Source organism: Aquila chrysaetos, chromosome 1, assembly GCF_900496995.4.
Source record: "Aquila chrysaetos chrysaetos chromosome 1, bAquChr1.4, whole genome shotgun sequence".
Lineage (NCBI taxonomy): Eukaryota > Metazoa > Chordata > Aves > Accipitriformes > Accipitridae > Aquila > Aquila chrysaetos.
In genome coordinates, this window is record NC_044004.1 from 46,488,024 (window position 1) to 46,515,385 (window position 27,362).

The 27,362-nt window shown below is 39.2% G+C and overlaps 1 long non-coding RNA gene across 2 annotated transcripts in view; it reads right to left on the reverse strand.

Annotated features, from left to right (window-relative positions):
• LOC115342828 overlaps positions 1-27,146 on the reverse strand; it is a 33,556-nt gene extending 6,410 nt beyond the window's left edge. Inside the window, exons 1-4 of one of the 2 annotated variants that reach the window (XR_003923926.2) lie at positions 27,030-27,146; positions 25,738-25,827; positions 16,206-16,373; positions 5,882-6,218 (exon numbers count right to left, since the gene is read on the reverse strand). This is a non-coding gene — a long non-coding RNA (uncharacterized LOC115342828). Of the gene's footprint in view, positions 1-5,881; positions 6,219-16,205; positions 16,374-25,737; positions 25,828-27,029 lie in introns of those variants that run through there. The other variant, XR_003923927.1, reaches the window with a different exon arrangement.
• Positions 27,147-27,362: the final 216 nt, after the last annotated feature.

Below are 27,362 nucleotides of genomic sequence, written 5' to 3' on the forward strand. Positions count from 1 at the left end.
CAATAAGGACAAGCTGTAAATCAGCTGTGACTTCCACAGAGGGATGCAGATATATGTGGGTTTGAGTTCTGATTCAGAGATTTTACTGGGAGAAAAGGCGGCAGATGTTTATGCACACACACACAGAGAAGTTATTTATGTTTGTCTTACCACAGCTTATTGTATTAGAACTGCTTATCTTTACATATACTGCATCAAGTATATCAGCTGAGGTGTATGTTCTGTTGGAGAATTAAGGAAAGCATATGCCAAGAAGAATAGCATTGATGTTATAGACAATTCTGTGCAGGGATGTCTGCAAGGGTCAAGATCAATTCCATTAGCCAGAAAGCATCACTGAAATAGATTTTAACCTCTTGGAGGTAATTACTCACCAAGATTGCCATTAGCACCACTCCATCTTTTTGATGGATTGAAAGCCATTAGCTACTCAAGTTTTACTAAGACTTTAAAGTTACCCAGAGCATCTAAGGGTAGATATTTCGTGTTGGACTGAACTGAGACACCACATTCAGCCAAAACTAGTTTTAAATATTAAAAGAAGCAAGAGGGTGAGAACAAAAAAAAAAAAAAAAAAAAAAAAAAAAAAAAAAGCAATGTGTTTATGTCTTCTTACATTACTCATTTGGCCTCACTTGCCTCTATTTTTAGACAGTGATTTGTACTCATAACAGAGACCAAGCCATTCCAATTCTCTTTTTCACTCTTTGCCCAGAATCTTCCTGGAGGAATAAATGAAGAAATGTACAACTCCCCTGTGTTACAGAGCCATAGGGTGCCTTTGTTTCCTTTCCCATGCACCATATACTTTGAAAGTATAGGTTTACTTACTAACAGCTAAACAAACTACAGCTACCAATTCATCTCCACAAACTGGCTTCTTAGATGGCCTCTGGAAGGCTATATCCCAGAAAGTAAAGAGATTTAGGATCAGGACTACAAACAGACAGACATGTACATCTAGTTCAATATTCTGCTTAAGAAATGTATAGTGAAAATCAGAACCCTCAAATTCCCAAATTCCTTAATGAACTGCTTTAGGTGTTTCAGGTCTGTTATAGCCAGAGAAGTGTTTTGAACAGAGAGCTGTACCTGATGAAAATCTGACTAAATTTTCACTGAATTCTGCCAGGGTCAAGACATGATGAATTCTGCTGTGTATGTTGCTTGCAGGGTCTTTTAACCTCTTCTGTAGAAATCATACCATTTCACATGGAACACAAGGTGCTTCCCCATATCCACCTGCCTATCTAGTATTTGGAGATGTATACCCCCTCTTGTGTGTAGTGTCATTTCTCTCTTTTACCCACTGAACCTTGAATTATTTCATGAAAAGTGGGATATCATATGCAGGAAACCCTGACAATCTCTGCCTCACCTTAAACATTTTTTCATAGTTAAAGAATACTAAATAGATGGTAGGTGTGGGAGCAGTTTTTCCCAAACATAAATAGGATTTCCTTCCCTGTTCTTTTGCACTGTCTCTCAACTTTTGTATGAGTGCACTAACCACTGACCTGCTAGGCACAGAGCAGCATTTTTACAATATAATCAGAATTTTGTATGAATAAAAAACCCTAGGCATTGGCTTCTAGGAAAAAAAAACCTGAGTATCTAACTGTGTGTGAAAGGAGGCGGATCAGGAAAAAAAAGATTATTTAAATATACATGCTTTATTCAGGCATTTCTTAGGGACAGTTTAAGCATTTGAACTCCTTATAGAGGCATCTATATCCCTGCATTGAACAACGTTACACCAATCTGAGAAGGTAGATTCTGTCACAAGGACAAGATGGTAAACATTAAGTTCTTCAAAACTGAACATTGCTGCAGACATAGCCCGTAATTCCTCACTTCTTCATGGATGTGGAACACATACAACCCGTCTCATTGCAGTACCTGAGAGTACCAGTGATATCAAAAGCTCTAAAACTGTTCAGTCAGGGCTGACATGCACCAACTTGAATAGGAGTTGTATTGATCTAATTGAGGAGCACAGCTATAGCTATGCAAATCTGCAAAGTTTCATCTTCAACAGTATAGGTTAGACTGTTAGTAAACAGGCAGGGGAGGAAGCAGGAGCAACTGTATGCAGAAAAAGCTGATTATGCATGTAAATTATGGTGGAGAATATTTGTCAAGCTTCTAGACCAAGACATTAATTCTCTTTATAACTTTTCAAAATCAAGAGTTGGGAACTGTGGGCTAAATACTATCTTCTATCCTGGTATAAATCCAGACTAGCTATTGTCTTCAATTGAATAACATTATGTTACCCAGTTCAGTATTTCCCTCTAACCTGTTTTTGTCTGTTATCCTTATCCAATCACAAAATCATTTTATAACTAAGTAAATCAGTGTTTGATTACACAAGAAGTATCTACTAAATTTGTTACACGGTGGAAAATGTTATTGGCCATCTGGTTTTAATTACCTAAAGCAATTTTGGTGGCCCATTAGTAGTAGTTCTTTTGCATAGCTGTGTAGAGACTCCATTAAAGATCAGGTTCATTGTATATTAGGCCCTGTAAAATTATTAAACATTAGCTAAATCTATGCCACTTTTTCCAAGTTGTCCAGACCAGAATTCTATTCTGGAAATTTTGAAGTAACATTCACATAGCCTACAGTAAAATCATGCAATCACTGAAATTAACCGCATTATAGTTATTTCAATGTCTTCAGGACCGACCCCATAAAGAAATCAGCCAAATACTTGACTTGTTCAGTTTTAAAGATGTGAGGAAGCAAAATAAGTCAAATTTGCCACCTACTGCATTATGAGACAAATTACATAATTAGTCCTTAAGTTTACTTTTCAAAATATACACTTAATATTTCATATGATGCTGTGAATAAGAGAAGTCTTATATAATGAGAACGTTCACTATTTGAAGAAAGGTTGTCTCCTTCGAATTGGGCAATTGAGGGTTAAGTTTGGCATTTCTGAGGAACATCAGTAAAACTACTTAGTGCAACCTAAATCTCAAAAACATATGTTAACTCAAATATTTAGGTATTGGGTGTGTGTTAACTAAGAAAGAGCCGTTTTCTGTTTGTCAGTAAAATGTACACTAATTCAATAAATTTGAAAATTAATTTAAATGTAATTACTTTAATAACACAGTTGGAGGTGGGGGGAAGACTGTTAATAGTCCAAATTTTGTGAACTGCTCATAGTCCTCTACCTTTACTAAATTTACCAGCAGTAGAGAATGAGTTGCGTCTTAAATGATGACGTTACTGTTTGTACTCTAATACAAGTCTTGCCCACTGTTTCCCTGTCATTTGCCGCTTTCTTCCAGTGGTCACAGTTTCTAACCACTTTCATGTGACTGCTCTGAAAGACAAGAGAGAGCTCAAGGTTATCTAGGAAATTTCACAGCTAAGTAAAGCAGCAAAATAATTTACATCTCAAAAGAACAGCTTTGGCTTGTCTGGAAAAGTTAGCAATCCAAAGTTAATGTCAGCCCTTACTTAAATAAAGGATGAAATGCCAAATGTTGTTAAAACTTTTAAAGTCTCTGACAGTTACTTTATTAAATATACAAAAAGTTAATCCATTCCTGAACTCATTTCTCAAACAGCAAAACAATGAAAATACAATGTGTGATATGTGTTGGGCTTTTGGGGTTTTTTTGTTTTGTTTTTAATAACATTAAGGTTACAAGCAACAAAATTGCGGGCACTGACAGTATCTTTTGCTTTATCATTAATGAATAGTACTTTTTTATGAGTTTAGAAAAATATGCATTTTTCTTTCCAAAGAAAGGTATTGACAATCATAATATTCATTCTCTTTCTAACACTAGCTGCATGAAGGACAGTGTGGTGGGTTGACCCTGGCTGGACACCAGGTGCCCACCAAAGCCGCTCTATCACTCCCCTCCTCAACTGGACATGGAAGAGAAAACCTAACAAAAGGCTCTTGGGTTGAGATAAGGGCAGGGAGAGATCACTCACCAATTACTGTCACAGGCAAAACAGACTCCACTTGGGGAAAATTAATTTAATTTATTGCCAACCAAATCAGAGTAGGATAATGACAAATAAAACCAAATCTTAAAAACACCTTCCCCCACCCCTCCCTTCTTCCCGGGCTTAACTTTACCCCTAATTTCTCCACCTCTTCCACCTGCAGCAGCACAGGGGGATGGGAAATGGGGGTTGGGGTCAGTTCATCACACCTTGTCTCTGCTGCTTTTCCTCCTCAGGGGGAGGATTCCTCACACTCTTCCTCTCCTCCAACGTGGGCTCCTCTCCCCACACGGCCACAGGTCATGACAGGAGCCTGCTCCAGCGCGGGCTTCCCACGGGGTCACAGCCTCCCTTCGAGCACACACCTGCTCCGGCGTGGGGTCCTCCATGGGCTGCGGGTGGATATCTGCTCCACTGTGGACCTCCATGGGCTGCAGGGGGACAGCCTGCCTCACCATGGTCTTCACCACGGGCTGCAGGGGAATCTCTGCACTGGCATCTGGAGCACCTCTTCCCCCTCCTTCTTCACCGACCTTGGCATCTGCAGGGTTGTTTCTTTCACATGTTCTGTTTCTCCACTGCAATTGCTGTTGCGCAGCTTTTTTTCTCCCCTTCTTAAATACATTATTCCAGAGGTGCTGCCACCATCACTGATGGGCTCACGCTTGGCCGGCAGTGGGTCCATCTTAGAGCCGGCTGGCATTGGCTCTGTCGGACATAGGGGAAGCTTCTAGCAGTTTCTCAAAGAAGCCACCTGTATTGGCTTTGTGTAGCAAGGTTTTGGTAGCAGGGGGGGTGTTACAGGGGTGGCTTCTGTAAGAAGTTGCTGGAAGCTTCCCCTGTGTTCGAGAGAGAGCCAATACCAGACGGCTCTAAGACGGACCCGCAGCCGGCCAAGGCCGAGCCAATCAGCGATAGTGGTAACGCCTCTGGGATAACATTTTTAAGAAGGAAAAAGTTGGGACAGGCAGTTTTCAGCAGCCGGAGAGAGGAGTGAGAACATGTAAGAGAAACAACCCTGCGGACACCAAGGTCAGTGAAGAAGGAAGGGGAGGAGGTGCTCCAGGCGCCGGAGCAGAGATTCCCCTGCAGCCCGTGGGGAAGACCATGGTGAGGCAGGCTGTCCCCCTGCAGTCCATGGAGGTCCACAGTGGAGCAGATATCCACCTGCAGCCCGGGGAGGACCCCACGCCGGAGCAGGTGGGTTCCCGAAGGAGGCTGTGACCCCGTGTGAACCCTGCGCTGGAGCAGGCTCCTGGCAGGACCTGCGGATCTGTGGAGAGAGGAGCCCACGGAGCAGGTTTTCTGGCAGGACTTGTGACCCCGTGGGGGACCCACGCTGGAGCAGTGTGCTCCTGAAGGACTGCACACCGTGGAAAGGACCCATGCTGGAGCAGTTCGTGAAGAACTGCAGCCCGTGGGAAGGGCCCATGTTGGAGAAGTTTGTGGAGGACTGTCTCCCATGGGTGGCACCCCACGCTGGAGCAGGGAAGAGTGTGATGAGTCCTCCCCCTGAGGAGGTTGAAGCGGCAGAAAACAACGTGTGATGAACTGACCGTAAACCCCATTCCCCGTCCCCACTGGGGGGGTTGGTAGAGAAGCCAGGAGTGAAGATGTGCCCGGGAAGAAGGGAGGGGTGGAGGGAAGGTGTTCTGAGATTTGGTTTTCTTTCTCATTACTCTGCTCTGATTGATTTGTAATAAAGTGCGTTAATTTTCCCCAAGTTGAGTCTGTTTTGCCCGTGACGGTAATTAGTGAGTGATCTCTCTCCTGTCCTTATCTCGACCCACAAGCTCTTTGTTATATTTTCTCTCCCCTGTCCAGTTGAGGAGGGGGAGTGATAGAACAGCTTTGGTGGGCACCTGGCAACCAGCCAGGGTCAACCCATCACACCACCCCTGTAGCCCCCCTGCTACCAAAACCTTGCCGCGTAAACCCAATACAGACAGGAATCTTGACCTTAATTCTGAATCTTGATTCTACACATGTCTAAAAAGTAATTCCAGATTACATTGCTATAAGAGACAAACTGCCCAGTGTTTCATAAAAACATTACTTCTGACACTGTTTCCATTATGACATCACATTCATAGCAACAAATTCTGACATCATGACAAGTATGTTTATCAGGTACACTGCTTTCATACCATACCTTGTATTTGCTTCTCTTTTCTGGCATAATTAAAACTTAATTCTTAGCAACTTTTTTTTTTTCCTATGGGAAAGGACCTCTAGCAAATCTGAAAAAAAACACAGTAAACAACAAAAATAATTCAGATTACATGTCTAACAGCATTCAGTTATGGCACAAATATTCAATAGCAGTGATCCTGATCATTAGCAACAAATGGTTTTGTTAGCTGTGTTGACTTTAAAATAACATTGGGAGAAAAGTACTGATAAAAAATTAAAAGAGTGGCCTATATATAATGTAATACTTTTGAGTTCCTCAATTTCAAAGAGTGAATAATGCAGCAAGGTCAAAGATATGTGTATAACCAAAACAGGATGATATTCTCTATTAAGTTCTTCTTTCTCATTTAATGACTATCAGAACAGTATTCATAGGTCCTCTTTGGTAATTTAAAACTAGCGTTTAGGATTTCACTTTCAGTGCTTTCCTGTACTCTGAACTGCCAGTTATCTTATTTCTCCTTTATCACGTTGATTTCAAGCCAGAAGGCTTTTGCTCTGATTAGTAGCTAGCGTAATTTTATTGAATTCAAGTGCTGTTGCTAGAGGTATACAGGCATAATAGACCACAACTTAGCCCATAGCATTTTAAGATTAAATTTTGAAGTTATACCCAAGACACAGTGGTAGAGTAGCATTTCAGATGTGCCTCTATGTTAGTCTTACTTTCACTAATTTCAAATTCTTACACATCTCAAATTAAAAACTCTTGACCAACAAACGCCATATGACAATTTCCTCCTGACTTCTTAGAGGTTTCCTCTGCCCTTTTCACACATTAGTCTCTCTTCTTGTTCATGTATTGAGACACAGCCTCTCCTTCACTATCTCTTCAACCTTTTTCTCACAGAATTCTCCTTTCTATATGGGTGGGGGGGGGGTCTGCAATCTCAACTTTTAATGTTACATTCCTCGTATCTTTTTATTTATATTATGTCATCAATGTGACATAATGCAAAAAATTATGTCATGTAGTATTCTGTAGCTTTTTCTTTTTTCCTGAATCTTCTCCTAGTTAGAAATCATGACTCAAACTGCTCTGCCTACCGATATCAGCCATGTTCACAAATTATTTAGACCGTTTACGTTAGGGTACAAGGAAAGAGGGGAAGTCTTTATATCATGATATCAGTGTATTGTCTTCTAGTCATTAGCTAACAGTGACTGAAGATTTGGACTGAGAGGCTAAACTGCTGCAGGGAAAGCAAGTGCTCTGTATTTTACCCTATTCTTGGATTGTATGATTTAAACTCAAATACAAATAGCTCAGAAATTATCCTTCTTGATCAAGTATACTTCTTTTCCTAGGAACAGGCAAGTCTCTGAGCCATAAAACTCCTCAGACCTGGCACCCTACACACCATACCAAGAAGGGAAATGAAGCTGCAGGTTGACTCACACACTAGAATGGGTGCCTCAGGAGAGCAGCGGGGATGCAGAGAAGCGCTCTTTGAACTCAGCTGTTGTAAAAGTGTCTAGAACTAAAATTTATACAACAAGGTCAAGCTCCTGAAAAAGAGGGGAGAAAGTCTGATAAAAAGACTATCTGCAACATGAACAGCTTATCAACTATGAAAAAAAGCAAGCCAAAAAGTTCATTGACCCAAAAGAGCAAAAACATGTCAAAACAGAGAGGATGTATCAGAGCTCAGGAGTTTTCTAGCCTACACTCTTGAGAAGCTCTTCCTATGCATACTTTACAGAGGGCCCCTTCTTACATAAATCACACAACACTATACAGCACTAACCACAGGTACACATTGGAAGTTCCTCCAAATATATAACAAGCAATGTGAATATGAAAATACTCATCAGAACAGAAGCCCTATCTGGAGAACAGCCCACTGTGCACTGGCTGGCCCTGTTCTCTGGGCTAATCCTGAGATAGCTCCTTCCTTGATTATATGAAGCATAAACCTATGTTAATTTGCTATGAACACATGCCTATGTGTTTCTTCCTCAAATGCTATGTAACTTTGCAGTAAGAGACAGGGAGGAGACAATATTGCTGATGAAAAAAGCAGTATGATCGCAAGTAAACTACCTTCCCTAAAACTATATGCTGAAAAGGCTCTTTGGGAGACTTTTTCTCCTGTTTTTACTTACTTCAGAATCAGTCTCTATTAAATTGAGTGATTTGCACAATGCCCCTGCTGAACAGTGCAGTCAGAACCATAAAAGAATCTCATATTCCTTATTCCACCGTGATTCCACAGTGATTACAAAAATCCAAAGCCTACAATTCTAGTAGTTAACATTCATGCTTGAATATCGTTTAAGCAAAATTGATGAGGTTTGAATATATTAAGGACAAACCTACTTATGTTAGAATTCTATCCCAGGAGTCTTAGTAGGATATAATCAAGCCATAAAAGGAAAAATCTTGACTTCAGAAATGAAGTATTCTATTTTATTCGAAATCTAAAAAAAAACCCCCAACTTGCGAGAATTCAAAAAAGAAGTTTTTATGTGCCATTTTTCCTTTATTACTGAGCATGGGGTTTAGTATTAGTTTGTTCAACAAATCTAAGATCTGAACTTTGATTAAGAAAACACATAAAAATACTATAAAGAAATAAGATCGTAATTTTTCTCGGTGATAAATTACTTATTTACAAACAGTTATTACAGTTTCAGTATTGAATAGAAAATGCATAAGCTCCTACAAAAAGAAGGAACTTTGCTGATGCAGAGAATTTGTGATTACATTTCTTAAACATCATAGTCACTATTTTGCTATGTAAGACACTGTGAGAGCAAATATGTGAATGGCAAAGCTAGAGAAGATTGCTCTTGAATATAAAAGATGAGCACAATTTTCACTCACTGAAAGCCTGCTGGGAATGGCATCTGTGCTACCACATGAATCCTGTGCTCATGGTTGCCTTATGGTATTTTCTCAGTGTTGATTACCAAAGAAATTGCTTTAGGTCAGAGCAGAATAAATATAACTTGTCTTCAGCAAGCAAGATGACCAAAGTATAACAAATAAATAATCCATTTTTCTTTCCATCATCATTTCTCTTTTCATATTTACTCTTAGAGCACATAGTCCATGATACAAGACTGCCTGGGTCTCCTGTTAGGTCTTAACGGCAGAGGAGTTTTAACACAAAATTTTCACAGATAAGGCAAATTATTAAGCATTTCCAAAATAAAGATATCCTAGGACCAAATGATGATGTGGTGAATGGAGTTAAATCCAGCTGGTGGCCAGTCACAAGTGTTGTTCCCCAGAGCTCAGTATTGGGGCCAGTTCTGTTTAATATCTTTATTAACGATCTGGATGAGGGGATCGAGTGCACCCTCAAAAAGTTTGCAGATGACACCAAGTTGGGAGGGAGGGTTGATCTGCTTGAGGGTAGGAAGGCTCTACAGAGGGATCTGGACAGGCTGGATCGATGGGCTGAGGCCAATGGTATGAGGTTCAACAAGGCCAAGTGCCGGGTCCTGCACTTGGGTCACAGCAACCCCATGCAGCGCTACAGGCTTGGGGAAGAGTGGCTGGAAAGCTGCCCAGCAGAGAAAGACCTGGGGATGCTGGTTGACAGCCGGCTGAATATGAGCTGGCAGTGTGCCCAGGTGGCCAAGAAGGCCAATGGCATCCTGGCTTGTATCAGAAATAGCGTGGCCAGCAAGAGCAGCAAAGTGATTGTTCCCCTGTACTGGGCACTGGTGAGGCTGCACCTCGAGTACTGTGTTCAGTTTTGGGCCCCTCACTACAGGAAAGACATTGAGTTGCTGGAGCGTGTCCAGAGAAGGGCAACCAAGCTGGTGAGGGGCCTGGAGCACGAGTCTTATGAGGAGGGGCTGAGGGAGCTGGGGCTGTTTAGTCTGGAGAAAAGGAGGCTGAAGGGAGACCTTATCGCTCTCTACAACTACCTGAAAGGAGGTTGTAGTGAGGTGGCGTTGGTCTCTTTTCCCAGGTAACAAGCGATAGGACAAGAGGAAATAGCCTCAATCTGCACCAGGGGAGGTTTAGATTGGATATTAGGAAAAATTTCTTCACTGAAAGGGTTATCAAGCACTGGAACAGGCTGCCCAGGGAAGTGGTGGAGTCACCATCCCTGGAGGCACTTAGAAGACATGTAGATGTGGTGCTTAGGGACATGGTTTAGTGGTGGACTTGACAGTGTTAAGTTTACAGCTGGACTCGATGATCTTAAAGGTCTTTTCCAAACAAAATGAGTCTATGATTCTATAAATGTACAGCTGAGTGACAATATTTGGTTCATTTCTTTCATCAAAATATGCAGATCTGAATGAGCTGAAAGAATTCTCATGTGTTACCCAATTCAATAAATTGTTTCAATCAAAAAATAAAAATACAAAATGAACAAAAAAAGAAATCAAGAAGTTGGAAACTATTGTGTTAGCATTTGCAAATAAATCATTTCAACTTTGCATGGCCTTTCATTATAGAACTGTGCTTTAATTTTTCTTTGTCTGAAAACATTATGGTCACCAGCTGAAGTGAAATAGCATGTTATGAGCTGCAGTAAGTGTAAATCAAGTCAACAGAAACTTCAGCTGCCGCCTTAGAAAAAAAATAATTTAAAGCAATTTTAGGCAGTAAGTATAGTTTTTGTTTTAATATTTTGGAACCACAACCACTCCAAACATTCAGGTGTTTGAGCAGTTTTGTTTGGTTGGTTTTTAAACTTTCAGGGCTCTGGCATCTCTCAGCTCACCCGTTCTCTTTTTGCATTGTAGCTCTACTACAGCTTGTATATATACTCTTTTGTTAGATTAACCCTGGCAGCATCGTTAGTGTCAAAACTCTCATCTACAGTGAGCTCTTTGAGTGCATCCTGGTATGCCTGAGCATGAAAAATAGTTAGCACTTGGTCCTTAAATTATGCTGTAGAGGACTACTCCTGGCACTTCAGATGACTCCTTGCACTAGAAATCATCTGTATCTTTCAAGACTTACTCCACAAGACAGGCCAGTATGGCTACCAACACCAGTATTACTATCCATGCCCTACTGCCAGAATAGCTTCATATAGAGCATGTCTCCACAAAAACTTTGTAGCATTGTCATTTAAGTGCCCTCTTTGCTGGCAACACTGCAAGGAAGGATATTTTCTGCATTCAAAGAGTATCGTTCCCAAAATGCTCCACAGGATCACACTATACAAGAGGAAGTGAGGGCAGCAAGATCTTGCCTCTCACCCCAAACCGACAGCTGTCTGAGGGGTGGAGCCACGTGGCTGCACTCACAGACCCGCTGAGCTCTTCGGAGCCTGCAGACAGCATTCCCCTGTGCTTAGGTCCCAAGTGCGACTCCCTTAGCCACAAACTGAGATTTCCATCTGGAAACCAGCAACCCGTCCAGAGTTTGGGGTGACAAGGTCCAGTCAACATGGCTTGCCACACGCGTGCATATGTGCCATCTCTTTCTGCAGCCACATGGTTGTGGTTACTGTTCTCCCTAGCCACATGCCCCTGTACCTGAGACATCAGCTAGAAGAGTTTGGCCTAGCTGGTCCCCCGTGCACCCTTCACGTGACTAATGCTCTCAGAGGGCTGTGTAGCCCTGACTGTGAGCACATGGAAAAACACACAGGAAGGTGACTTGGATTGTCCCAGGACAGTCCATCTATGCCTTTGGGATGCATAAACCAGGAGCCTGCAGTCTATGTCCATTACATTCCTATGTATTTATTGTCATCCCCCACCTCCCAGTTTGACTTATGCATGTTGATCAGCACATGCAAAGCTCATTTTTCAGGAAGGTTTAGGCATGCAGTGCAAAATTGTCTTGCTGTGAGCAATTTCTTAGAGAGAGGGGTGTGAGCTGCAGGTGTTTTCTGCACACTCTCACCAGAGGAGAGAATCGGCTTCCCCTGGGAAGGTCGATCCAGCTATCCACTGTCATCAAGACATGACAGTCACAGGCCGGCTCACAATCCTTGACAGTACACCATTTGCAAGGCTTCCTCAGGGACACTCCCTGCAGCCTGGCAATCCTAAAATAGAGAACCCATTGCCTGCCAGATGTTATCCAGCTCCTCTGCGGAGATATCTGCTAGAGCTCATCTAACAGTTTATCAGCCTGAGCCTGACATTTCAGAAAGAGCAGGAAGAAATCCTGAAAATAAACACTGCCAGAGGTAAAAGCATGTATTGGTTTAGAGGCTATAATGAAACAACCTTTAGAGAAGGGTTGCTGAGGACCTGCTGGTCACCTTCCTGGTTCTCTGGTGAGTCACATGCTGGTTCTTCTTAGGATCCCAGGACTTAAAACATGAATCCAATGGTTATGAGGGAGTGAACAACAGAAAACAGGTCTCCATAAGGGAGTGTTACATTTATAAGCAATTGGCTTACTCTAAGCCTATTTTTGCCGCAAACATGGTCAACTTTCCCCCTCCTTCCTACTATTCTAAGAGGATGCCAGACCATATTTCAGGATTAGTGACCATGAGGGCCATCCTGCAAGGCTTGTGGAATACCAACGACTCATCATCACACAGACCCCCACTTTATTTAGAAAAAAAGATTCCTGTCTGTACCTGGTTAGTCTGGCTCTTCCAAAAAAAGTCCTGCTAGGAAGCAGAGAGTTCAGTAGTACATGTATTTCTGGATTGATAAGCTCCGTGACCATGAGAGATTGGCTCAGCAGCATTTCCATGACATGGTAGCACCTTCCGTATCTCCATATACAGGTCATTACAGACAACAGATTATACAAAGTTATATCTGCTTTATCTGCACCTTTAACTGCAGATCCCTAGGTGCTCTGATAGCAGTTTTTAACAGGGGAAGGTGTTCTACTTTGTAGTTTTAGACTGATAAAATTGCCAGCAGGTAACAACACAAACACCCGTTCTGCTGTTTTAGTCTTTGACGGTGCCAAAGAAAAGATTAAAGGATGACTTGAACAGTTTTTTAATAGGCCAGACAGAAAGTGGTTCATCTCATATACCCTAAAACTGAACTCTGTTGTGAACTATTATATAATACAGTTAATGTCTGATGAAGATGCATTTGACATGCATAGGATAGATTTATCTGTAAATACATAGTTCTAACAATGAAGAGAGAACAGCAGCCCATAATGAATGCAAGGTGGTGAGGGATGTTTAATTTTTTTTTCTACGTGCAAATACCTCTGTGCCTACATTACTTCAGAAGCCATTTTTTCTTGAGCTGTCTACAAGAACTACTGTTCTTGAACTCTCCCCTATTCTAGATGTATGGAACAAAACTTTATGAATTCGTTAGTATCAGTCTTCACGGTGTATAAAATATCATTTTTTTTAAAGATATTTCCAGCTCTGTGTCACCTTCTTATCTCCCTGTTATGATATTCTTCTGTAGCTCTTTAGGTATCTTTCAACAAAATCCTCTTTACTAAAATACTTGACTGCCTAGGGATAATAGTCTGTTTTACCACCTAGAAGATATCATGATGGTAGTACTAGGAATCACCCCCTTGTTTTGTCTTCACAGGGCAGGTCTGATTGCTTGCTTTGTAACAGGTGGCCAGGTATATAACCTAGGACTATATAACCTAGGACTTTATAACCTAGGACTCTGGAGGGCTACCCATTAGCTTTTGTCAAGTGGTCTGAGAATCTGTATCTCCAACTACCCAATTTTTCTTCAGATCTTGTTTTCTGAAAAAGTATGCATTTGCAGCTGAAAATGATTTTATTCACTAGAGGCTGTTTGCCAGGCACCTTTTGACAATGGCAGTAAGTGGCTTATAGTCAGTTTCAGCTAACTCTAGCCTTCGGTAAATAATGAAATCAAACCATTTTTATTCTCAGAGACTAAGGCCAAAGACTTTTTTTCTATTTAATTTTCCTTACAGCCAGTGATGCATAAGCCACACATCTCCAGGGCTGTCTTATGAGAAAAGAACCGTGCCAATAAGTTCCTTACAGACATCTGAAACTACAGAGCTGATGGTCTCCGCTTTAATACAACCTGCCTGCTCGCTTTGCTGTACAATATCTTCCAAGTATGTTATCTTCATTTCAACTGAACATTTTCCTTAGTATGCTTTAATTTAACAGGTCCACCTCTTCCACAGCTGCTCAGAGTCTTTAGTCATGCTTTCCTACCATTCTTTCATCATATTCAGACATCATCTGCACACTTTGACACTTTCTTGGTAAGCCTTAGCATGACTGGTGGTAGCCTGAGGGAACAGTGCCTCCTAAAATGCACACTGAATGACTGTATGAATGGGAGCACTTATCTTCTGGGTTTTTTTCTAAAGGAATCTGCTGGAAACCTGAGGGTATCTCAAGAATTAAAAAAAAAATAAATCCAGTATCAGCCTTCTCCTCTTGTTGGTAATAAAGCTACCTCCCTTTATCACAGTTTTATCTAATTCTTAAGTATGTATTAAAAAACAAAATACTGCAGTTTTTCCTAGAGGTAGAAAGAATGCATCCTACCTGATAGCTCTTCTATACATTATTCCCAGAGCTATCCATGTTTGGTTTTGTGGGGGGTTTTTTGCTTTTTTTTTTTTTTTATCTCTGCTCAAAGATGAAAAGAACTTTCTTAGGGGCATGAATCATAGCCCAGCTTAACTTTTTCACATTCTGTACTATATGCAATTTAGAGCTTCTTTGTCCACTGGGAGATATCCTCAAACAATTCCTCAGTTGTTTTGGTTTTCTTACTCTCCACTGAGACCACACATTGATGCATTCTTAAATGTCTTATAATTTTTAGCCCTCAAATTCCAAAATGAACATGTTATAAAATCCTTCAGGACCTGGGAGTCCAAAAGGTGTTCCTGGCTGTCATTAGATACCATTTTTTCCTTCCACTACAAACTTCCAAACAGGCTCAGGCAGCTAATGGGAAGATGTGCCCTTTTACCTTTTTGAAGAAACACGTTATTGTTTTGGGCTTTCTATGAGTAGTCTAGTACCCAATTTATAATGATTACACACCCCAGGGAATAGGACACATTGATGTTTGCTTCACTTAGCCTGTAACTCAAGCCAGATAAGTACTTCTCTGCAAAATCCACACGATTAGATAGGGTTCATCGTTAAAGGTTCTGATATGATAAAAATGAAAGCAAGCCACAGTTAACCCACTTACAATACAAGCAAATCTCAAAATTCTTCCTTCCTTTCTCCAAGTCCAGCATCCACATCTGTAGTCACTTATTTAACCCCTACAGTCAGGACAGATTTGAAAGGGTGAAACACCACACAGGAGAGCCAACCTCATTAACCCAGTTAATGTCATCTCAACCACTGGTATATGAAACACTTTTTGTCAGCTTGTTCTGTCTAAGATAAAATGAACAAGTGACTTTCCTCCCTCAAAGGAACTGTATTACAGCTGTTGACCCCATAAAACTTTAGTAATGGTGTTTGGAGGCAGCCCTCATTCACAAACCCATATTAGTGATGGGCTAAGAAGCCTGCTCAGCTCCCTCAGTGAGACAAGTCTGGATGCCATCTGCATATTGTAGGTATTACTCCTCAAATGTCCACGCTAGACCTCTTAACACTGTATAAACCTGTTGAGTAAGAGGAAGAGCTTACTCCTGTAAAAGTAACCTCCACACTACCTTTTGGGGGTTTTCCTTAAAATACAGCTTTTGTCTTCCCAAGAACAGAACTTCACATAATCTCAACAAGGTTTGCATAAAATCTTGTGTAAACTCAAACTTGTACACACAAATGCAAACAGATGTTTCAGCTTTACCTGTAAAGAAATGTGATTTCTAAGAAGTAACAGTAGTCATGTATTTTCTGAAAATCAGGAGTTCTAATGCAAAAGCAGGTCTGCCTAAAGACAGAATTTTCCCTCTAGCAGACAGGCACTTGGGCACATGAAGAATAAGGAAGGAAAAGGGTCTCTCACTTCTATAGCAGCAGCAGCACTTGCCTTCTACTTTAGCTAAAGAACAGGAGCAGCAGTAATAATCCCCCTCTGTGGAGGAGAGTGTAAAAGTCTAAGCTATTGTTGGAAGAAAGGAACTGTAAAATTTCTGTAAAAAGGATAAGTGTTTTAAGGGGGGAGAAAGCTTGACTTTTTTTTTCACATACCTGCTTTGTGAAGCTCAGGAAAGGAGTGAAGAATATTCTTGAGACTGGTCTGTCTTCCTGGATCTTAGGCAATTCTGTTCAGACATTCTTAGGCAATCTCCGTTCAGACATGAAACAGTCTCTCCCTGCAGTCTTCCCTTTGCACACACAGATAAAACCTTCTTCTCCCTGTTAGGCAGTGACAAGAAACTGAGAAATAGGTAAGCATGTGTTGCCATGCCAGGCATCTCTGCTTGGGAAATTGCAGCTGTTGTATATTCTTTCTCTTCCATGTTGCATAACAATTTGTGGGATATAGCTGGAAACCAAGCTCATGGAACCGATCATGAAGCCGGATATGCAGAGTTGAATCCAGTTTTCATTTTTACAGTAAGTTGACCAGTAAAGGGTGCTACTGCTGGAACAGTTCTGTCAGTTTTCAAGGTACCTTTGACAGACTAAGAACTTTTCTAAATGCATCTAGGACAGTGCCTGGAGAAGTAGCCTTCAACATGCACTTATGAAAATATACACACATATATATTTATATACATGTGTATGTGCATGTACTTATCCATGCTCTCTTTCTATAATATACACAGAACAGCCTATCTTTTTCTTCGTACACACAGACAATAAGTCTTAGATGGTGCTGAGCAAGATGTGGCTGTAGATTTTTGAAAACACCAAAGAACCCTGCCAGTCATATTTCCTCACCCACAATGAAACTTGAGTATCAGCCAAGGTTAAGAGAGTTAGTTTCAAATATATATGAATATATTGTAACCACACTTCATTTGTCATTAAATAAACAGAATGCATGTTTATAGCTATCTAGCTAGATAACTGTTGTATACAGACATGCACACACCATTTACACAGCAGTAAGAACTAGAAACCACATTGATTATGTCAGTTGATAACCTCTTCCTGGCAATGGTAAAAGACAACCTGATCGTTCTGCTTCCTCTGTTTCTGGCTCTCTGTGTTAATAACCATAAGGCATTTCTGAGACATCTCTGGACCTTAGAGGGAAAGGGCATTTACTGGAAGCTGGGAATTCATCTCTTTATGTCTTGCTGAGGGTATCTGACTAATCCATGTTGGTGGACCAACACTCGTCTACCAAAATGTCATTTTCATTGGAAGCCACTGTTATTCAACATATGTGCATGTCAGCTGAACGAGCTGTGCTATTTCAGCATGTTAATGGTAATGTCTCTATTCTGTGCTGCCTAGCTAAAATGGAATAATAGTATTTTGATCCCCTGGTTTGTTATTTTAGAGTACAAATTCTCAGTGGGATACAATATACCAAAAATTAGATGGCTTTCAGTGCCTGAGCTTAAATGGTAAAAGCCAGGTTAGATATGCAGCATAGATATATCAGTAAATTAGATAGTATTTGCGACAAAAAGACTGAGTGAGTAACATCACTATCTCATTAGAGTTGGTCCTTAAAGTTGTAAGTGTGCTCCAGATGTGCTTTGTTTCCTTTTATTTCATTTTTTAAAAGACAGTCACAGAGCTTGAAATTCACATTACCAATGAGAAAGAAAAATAAATTCAGCAACACCCCTATCACATGGTCAAGACCTTTCCTGCACATACCAGATTAAAATAGCCTTGGGATTTAAATGTGTTATCCTATGCTGATTAAAGTCAACATCTTTAGACATCAGATGAAAAGAACCATGGTGCAACTACTACTCTAAGATCAAGAACAAGCAAAATGAAAAAAGAAAAATGTTTGAAGGAAAAATAAGCATTAGAATCACAACAGCCAACCAAGATCTGTTTTCCATCTGCCAAACATTGTTTCACAATGAAATAAAACCTGCTGAGTTCATCAAAGTGGAAAGTGCTTTACTGCTACATCAGACTCCAGATCACTGTGAATCTAATCACAAGAAAACTAAAGAAGAATGTAATGAATTAGCTGGGAAAGGGATAACGGGTTTTCATTTCTTTTACTTTTTATAGCATCTTAATCTGAATAAAGTATCACAGAACCCTGGCTGAGCCTAAGATTAGAAAGAAATGTGTATAATGCATAGTTTAGAAAGTCAGACTCAGCTGTTAACAGCTAAGATAATTGCATACCAAGGAAAAAGATGAGGAAGACGAAATATGTAGTAGTAGTAGTAGTGCATAGTCAAGCAGTATGATTGCAGTGTTAGTATCCACAGAGGATAAGCTGATTTGTTACAACTTTAAAACTGGTTTATATGCATGCTGGCTCTTTTTTGAGGATAGACTGTAATGTTTGTTATTTTTTCATTCTCACTAGCATTGCAGAGATTCTTGTTTACAAGAAGCTCTGCTGTTTTCACCCTTTGCAAAGGGTGGGGACAAAGCTCTCTTTCAGTAAAGTGTCGGGGGGGGGAGTATTAATTGCAAGTAGAACAAACTCTCAAACATTGCTGTTAATACTATTGCATGAAGTTGTACAGTCCCATCTAGTGGTCAAAAATTACTTCACAGCACAGAAGAAACAAATACAGCACCTAAGCAATAGTCCCAACAGATCTGTAAATGTTATTATCTGTTTGAGCATTCTACCAATATTCTCATGCTAGTATAAGTTCCAGGCCCACTATATTTTGTTATATGATATCCTAAGGCAGAGCCATATACAGTGAATGCTCCCTGTCCACAGCTAATTCCGTGAAAACAGATACAATTGCATCTCAAAACTGGACTCATCTAAAGCAAGCAAGCTATCATTGATTTTATTTTGTAGCTGACTTTGCTTCTTGAGAATATTTTCTTATAGCAAATATCACTCTCTAATGGTATTCTGCGAAGTGGCAGCTGATGGTAGCATCATAAACAGCACTTTACAGATATTGTGCATTATATTACTATCAACACAGTCTTAAAACCAAGCAGAATTCCATTTTTCCTGCAACTGCAACACCTCTTTCACAGTGTCCAAAACAGTATTTCAAGGAAGGCTGAGTCCTGCTGCTAGAAGGATGTATGCTTTTATTGCCAGCATGTGCAGCATTTATGACTATTTAAAAATCTCTGGCATTTGTTGAAAATGGTCTGGAAATTGTTTTAATAAAGCTCAAAACCACTCTTCCTAATAAGTTAGTAAATAAATTAATTCCTAAGAGCATTCATAGTTTGCAGTGTAACAGGCTGCCATTTTGGAACCAAAATCACCAGTTGGTGTGGTGCAGCCAGATTTCTAGTAATGGCCTAAATCAAGGGCTAATGCGTAAGTCACACCACCTCAATAGAGAACATGAGCAGCAACAAAACTCTGAGGCAGAGTTATTTCTCTGTTTATGAAATGATAGGAAAAAGCTTGTTAATTGTTTGCACGAGTAGTGAAACATGTAACATGGGCGGGGTGAGAGTAATGACTTCTCACAGAGTTCCTACAATCACTGCAATTGCTATCATTGCTGCTGTCTAAGGAGAAGGGCCATATGCCCACCGCTGAGGCAAGGATGCCTGAAAGGAGCCCGAAGAGACTAGGCAAGGGACTACAAAGTGCTTTTACATATGAAACTGCACTAGCTACCAAAATGTCCTGTTATAATTTTGCAAACCAAAGGTTACATTGCCTTACCATCTCAGTGACGCTGCCCACCACACAGAGAGCACAGCCAAGGCCCTGTGCATTTTTTCAGTCTATGTCCTGTTCATCCACTCTGGAAAATGAGATCCCATTTGCTTTTGCAGTCCTGCAAATCCATGTATTTTCCTACAAGTATTCTTGTTATCCATTCTGTGCTGTTTGTGTACATTGTCCAAGTAAAAAAATCTGCAATTATTTTTTAAAAGGCCTACAAGAAATTTCATTGTGAGTACACTTAGTGCCTTTACAACACGCAATACCTGTTCAAACCTAAACCACATGATTCCTATTTGTAATCATTTTCTTATTAGCAAAAATCTGTTTATGTCATCTGTCTGTATTTGCTTGCCTACACACACAGATAAATGACTACTGAGACAAAAGAGTAGAAGAAGCCTGGAATGTATAATCCTTACTTTGGAAATACTTACTTTGGGAAATGGGTATATTTTGAGCATTTTTGGTACCTTCCTAAGTCTCAATGTGTAGCTTAGTTGTGTTAATATCCAAGAAACAAGTGTCCCCTCTCTACATTCTTGCTTAAGTTCAGACTGCTCTGCTGATATGTGAAAGTTCTTTGGTCACTTATGTTAAGGAATATATCTCTAGTTTAAAATATATTAAACAACCAGATCAGTTCCCAAGCCTGAGCTATGAGGCTGTCATACATAGGAAGCAGAAATGTGTTTCAAAAGCTCCCAATTTGTTTAACTTTCTCTGACATTTCAGAGCAAGCTTGACTGAAATTTTACTCAGTTGTATCCAGAATACAAATGTAAATTTTCAAAATTAGGGCAGTCTACCTGGGAAAAAAAAGTATTCTGGTGAATCAAGAAATCCAGAGACGCGAAAACCTGTGCATGTCAGTTGCAGACAAACAGCAGGAGAAATGCTGCAATGTACATTGCAGGATTTTAAAAGCTAACATATGTGGTAAGAAAAAGTCCTGACCTCCTCCTGTATAGTTCCGTATTGCACTAAGGTACTCTCTCTGTGTTCATGGGAACAGAATTGATTGCCCACATTAAGATTTTTGGCTCACATTTTGAAGATAATGCATTTTTTGCTCATTTGCAAATAAATGCATTCTGTTAAGCAGTAATTCTGAAACTGGATGTCTTTCTGTTCTATTTTGCTTATATCTTTCCAATTTAATGACCATTTGAGGTGGCATGAGGTTCTACACCTTTCCTTTTTTTCCCAAAAGAAGATCTCATTAGTGAAATAGGAAATGGCAATAATTTCTCCTTTCTGAAAGCTTTGAACCTCCAAATACAGTCTTCTCTACCTTCTCCATATTTCCTATAAACAAGTTTTTTTAGATAGTATTACTGAAGAAGTTTAGCAAAAAATTTAGCTGAACTAACTTAAGTCCTCATTAGCCAATGTTACTGCACTGCTGGCATCTGTATTTACACAGATCCCTGACAAAATCTAGTATTTTTACAAGCTTGCTATGCTAATTTTACCTGCTGGAAATTCTAATCCTCCTCTGTACTAGCATACAAGTAGTTTTAGTAGCACTCCTCACCAGCATGCTCTCTTCACATATGCCGGGGCCACCAGCAACAACATTTAATAAAATTATTCTCAATGTCAGGCCTCCAGACTTTCTACTGGTAACTCCCTTTCAAACTGCTCCTTCCCCTTTCAACATTACCTGCTTCACCTTCCTTTTAGTAGACCATTATCCATACCATAATTTTGTTATACCTTCTTATGTTGAAATAATAATTATTGTCCTTGAGACACTAAATCAAATTCTTTGTTGAACTCCAGATAGATTAGCTCTATGGTATTTTTCTTGTCTATAGAATCAATTGTTACCAAGGCAAGACATCATGTCTGTGATATGCATTCCCCTCTTTTAAATCCATCTTGTCTTTTTGCCATTTTCCATTTAACTCTACATCTTTAGTTAATCCATCTTCAAAATGTGTCTCAAAGTCTTCTTAGAGAGGTTGAACTGCTGTGGCCAATAGTTGTCCACGTCACTTTTCTCCTGCTCTCTTCAACAATACCTTCTTTTTCCATATAACTCCCTCTCTTATTGCAATTCCCTGCTTGGTATTTAGATGAATTTATGGACTGTGTCCAAACCCCATAAAACTAAAAAACGTACCAGCTTCTTAATCCACAAAAAGAGTGCAGAGATCTCTTGGAAAAACAAGTGAAATAAATGAGAAAAAAAACCTTCTCATAGCGCAATACCAACAACATACACAATGCTATACAAATTCCAGTTGAAGTTACCTGCTAAAATAGAACAGGTTTTTTGAGCTTTTGTGGAATTTCAGATAAATATTGTTCTTGAAAAGTCATGGTAATTGCTCAATAGACTTTAATGGTTCCTTCCCAGCTGCTACACTCTATTTATATAGTAAATCTGTCCTGTGGTAGTTTTTAACTATGGATTTTTTACCTAAATGAACAATGTGTAGATGTAAACAACAATGTAAATCACACTGCAAGAACATTGGTTTGGACAATGAACAACACCCCTTTCTGAAATAGTTGGGGTCTAGAGGCTTTGGTTTATTAGGTTAAAAATGAGCATTCAACACAAAACCAGTCATTATTCATACCCAATTTTCAGGAAAGTGACCCTGTCCAAAAGCAATGCAAAGGTTTAAGCAAGTGGGTCTTAAAGGTAGAATTAAACTCAGGTGCCAAAGAGCTCTCCTGATTAGAAATTGACTTGCTTAAATGCGGGCTGTAGTTAATAGGCAATAGCTCATCATTGTACACCCATCAGACTGAGGATACAGTCTGTGTCTTGTTCCATTTCTCTGTTTACATAGCTAAACATTTTCTAAGAAATATGCCGCATTGAAAGCAAAACCCAATGCTATATACAAATTTGAGGTAAAACAATAAATCTACCCATTCTCAAGGCTTAGATCATTCTATTTAGCTCAATTATAACTGAAACTGTTAGCATAGTGTTAAATGAACGCTATGATTAAAGGAATAAAAAATTACCTGCTAATTAAAGTTCTTTGAAATTTTATACACACATACACAAAATGGCAAGTTCCCCTAGCCTTAGCGTAAGTTTGGCTGTCATGTAATGAGCAGAAAATGTCTGCAAAAGTCATTAGAGAAAAAAAGAGAAAACAGGAAAAATAGGCACAAAAGAATCCATACTATACGAATTTCAGTGCTATCTGTTACCAGGGTAAATAAAAATGGAATTAGGATCAGTTTGCAAACAAGACAAGTCGTTCAGACATCACAACAACCTAAACTATAAGATCTTACCAGCCAGAGTTTGGAGTCCTGATTTTGGCATAGGGAAAAAAGATAGAATTGCAAAGAGAACCGCAAATATCTCTGACTAAAATATTGCATGAGGTGGGATCTGGGAGGGAAGGATGCAGAGTTACTTAAGGGCTTATTTAGCCCTTCTTCTTCTGAGCATCGTCTCTAATAGCTATTTATATCTTGAATGTGGTACTGAGAATAAAGGAAGGACTTCCCCTTTGAGTAGTCATGGGACAGGCATTGCTGCGGAAAGTGGGCAGAAGGCAAGACAGCAGTTTTTCTTCTTAGGTCACTAGCTTGGAGGCCACACAGGCCATTTGAAAGACTGACATCAGCAGCAGAGCTCTTTGGCATCAGGAACTCAAGAAAGTTATCTTTCTCTAATTGCTCCCTAAGCATCACCAGAAGCAAGATAGCTTTTTATTATCTCCACTGTCACTCTCTGGTTAAATGCCACAGCAAAGACCTTTATTTGTCATTGCATTCCCATTTCATCCTGCCATTCTTTAACATCCATCCCCTTCTGATCTGTTCTTTCTCTCACTTTGCTTTTTATAGATGTGAAACATTTGGGCTGGGAGAGATTCCTGTAACCAATATGTATTTCAGAATATGTTAGGTGGGCATAGGTCACCATAGAATTACTAGGTCTTACATTCATTTATTTTTTTTTAGAACTCCTGTGAGACTTGATACTTACCTGAAAGTTCCTGTTCTTTACACACATACTTTTAAGTTATACACTAACCTTACTGTTCATTTAGAAAGCAGAAAATATCTACATTTCCTGTCTACTACAGAAAAAATAAAGTATCTCTTAAGAGCTCAGATATTGAAAGAAAACACAAAATAGTAGCATATTGTTCTCTTTAAAAACTGAAAATGTGAGAGGCTTTATTTAACCTTTAACACCTTGAGCACTGCAGGATTTTTTTTTAATTATCTTGCACATATCTTACTAAAACAATAACAGTAAAAAAAATTTGTCTTCATAAATAGCTCTTTCTTAGGATATTTTCAGTTTAGATCCCACTGCAGTTTACAAAGATTTGAATATATAAATGCATAGGTAGTCTTGCTACCCATGTTTTCAGGATCAAGCCTTTTATCCTAAAGCAACAGCTAGAGAAAACAGATTCCTAAAAACATGAATATATTTTCACTTAATTTATTTACAATATATACACTGAGTAAGCTTTATGAATGCAAGAAATTTGCCTGTCCAAACAGGAGTTGCAAGCCTCCTCTCTTTTCCTATCATTGCTGCAGATACTCTAAGGATAACTTAAGACTGTGGGTCTTGGGAATTTTGGTTTTAGTAAAGTCATCTTCACTGAACATTAGAAAGTTGGGGTTTATGCAATCTAAACAGATTATAATTCACAACTGATTATAGTTAATGTTTGTCACATTTACTGCTTGTATATGGCAGTCACAAGGATGCGATGAATAGCAACTGTCTGGTGAAACAGTACTGTTATTTTATCTATTCTCTCTAAATTCCATCTCCCTCCTTCCCTCACCATATGGTTTGCCTTTTTAATTCTTTTCACCTTTGCGTTTGGTCAGTGATGATCTCAGTAAGTCTTCGGAAGCACCCACTTATTCCAGCTGCCCTTTAGAGTCATAAAAGTATATTTCTGTCACATAATTAAATAACTATATGGTGGAATTTATTGTTGCAGACATCCTTGGCTTCCAGAGCGTCAGTAGAATTAAAAATAATAAAAATTAAAAAGAACATTTTTATGAAAAAAAGGCAAAGCTTTATAAAACAAAAACATTTGGAGGGAATATTAATCCTCATGCCTCAGGGCATAAACAACCTCTAACTGATGCGTTGCAGGAAGAAACTTTTTCCTCAGGGCAGATTTTATAATTGCTTACTACACGTCTTCTTCCAGCTTTCTTTAAAACATGTTATAGCACTGAGAATCACTGCTAAAAACAGAATACTAGAGTAGACAGAGGACTGGATTGTTTTTGTATGGCATTTCTTATTTCTCTCACATCACTTTAACACTGCTTTCATTTAGTTAGTGGGTCCCAGATTTTACTAAACAGTTCCTAAGATGACCCTTTTCTCAGCTAGCATTTTTCCATTTTATATTTTGCTGTATGGTTTATGTAAAGTAAGTTAACTTCAGCTAACTTATTTGCAGTACTTACAGTCTCAGCTATGTCTTTCACCTTATAGCCTCATTCACACATTCTGTTTTGCAGCTACTAAGTTCTGCTGTGTTTTGTCTGGCAGTCTTCTGTCCTTTCTGGTTTGGTTTCTATCTTTCTTGTGGCTTTTCAAGTCTTACTGCAAGCTTTTCTTCTCTCTGAACAAGATTAGTTAGCATACTAGCATTGCTTTACTAAAAAAAAAAAAAAAAAAACCAACAAAAAAAAACAGAATATAAATTACTGAAATTGGTAGAGGATCATAGTTTTCTTTCTAGGAGCTGTATTTTCATCATACTGTTATTTTTACAGTGACAAACTGTTTTAATCCATACCAAGTTGGTAACAAATTAATTTTAGCTAATACAGATAAAGTCTATTAACACTCAAATCACCAGTTTTAAGCGTGTGAGCCAGTTAAACCAAAAACCATAAGGAAACACAGCTTCTCAAGAGTTCTGTGCCAAGAGATGTGTGATCTGAAGGGAGAAAAAACAGGACAGTGTGGCCAAAAGAAATCAAAGATACTTACAGGCTGAACTGGATGGTCTAGTTCTGATAACCAGAAGGCCTTTTATTCTTATGAACTGATACTGTGGTACACAAAATTGAATTTTTCTGTAGAAAATAAAGCAACAAACAACATAAATTGATCCACATATATGAAATATTTTTTTGTTTACTGATGTCAATTTTATATGCTTTTTTTTCATCCAGGTGTGAATCAACTATTTATGTGTCACAAAGTATGCAGCTTAAATGAGTAGGAGGTATATCAGAACAGATACAGATAAGCTTGGTTATTCATTATACAAGAAAATAAATGACATTTTGCTGAAGTATATGATGCAAGAAGATAAAACTGACAGACTCTAAACCGTGCCTAAATTCTACAAGTATGATTTACTGTACTTTCTAACTAGTTACAGCTTTTAGCTTTCATAAGTAAAAGTTTGTTCCAGCATTTGCTTTAAGATACCATTTCAAGTAACAACTTTCAGTATTTGTGTGGCAAGTATGGTCCAGTCAGGAGATGGCAAAACATAACGTGTTATGATAAACATACCTTTTTTCTTTCCACTGCTGTTTAATCTGCCAGTAATTCCTGAATATCAGCCAGATCTTTACCGGGCTTCATAGGGGATTGTATGACGTTCAAGTCTGGACATTGTTCTGCAGGTTTACCTGCCTTGGTTATGAGGTTTCCTTTAAAGGTTACACGTACAGAGTTTATTACAGAAGTGTCCTCCCATATTTTATTCTCTCTATGATTTAGTGCAACTAAATGTGCACAGAACTAAGCAGAAGTGATGACGTTTACAGTTTTTCTGTGATTGTATTCAGCCTGGTAGGTGTTGTGAATAGTAAACCCCCCATATGTACAAGAAGAACAAGTGTGAAAGAGCCAGGCTGAGGATACCAGTAATAAAGTAGTTTAAAGAAAAACTGAGTAAGAATGTTGGACTTACATTTTGAAAATGAATCCTCTATTCATCTCTAGCATTTGCATTTCTATTCCTTTTATTCAAAGTAATAGGAAATTATGACTAAACCTTAAAGGACTCAGATCAGAGACTCACAGAGAATAAGTATTCCTCTAGTTCAGAAACTTAGCCAGATATTCCCTGCACTTAACTAAAATATGGTTGTATAAAAAATTGCTTGTTTGGTGCAGCAGTTTTAAAAAAAAAAAATCACCTCAGATCATATCAGGATTATTATTTTTTTAACCTTTCCCTGATTTTTTTTGTTTGTTTGTTTTATTTCTAAATCATAAATCACTTGTAGGCAAAACAATAGAAAAGAAGGTTAAGACTCACAAAGTTGCTGGAAGTAGAACAGCCATTGCAGGACCTCAGGAGTTAGACCGTTCATGCTGAGGGAAAGTATCTGAGTTCAGGCTTCCACAAATACAGGGCACTCAGAGGAAGATGATGTTCTCAGTCTCTTCTTATGACATTATACCAACAATTAAAATGTCCCTAGACTCCTCATCTCTTAACAAATGTCCTAATCATGAAATCAGACATGAGCCTCAATCACGTTTCTGCACTGTAAACAGCATAGGGCAGGCTCAGTGCGTTCTTCCACCTTTCTCAAGCTCACTCAGTCCCAGCCAAAAACTTTGATGAATATTGTTAGTGCAGTGCTGA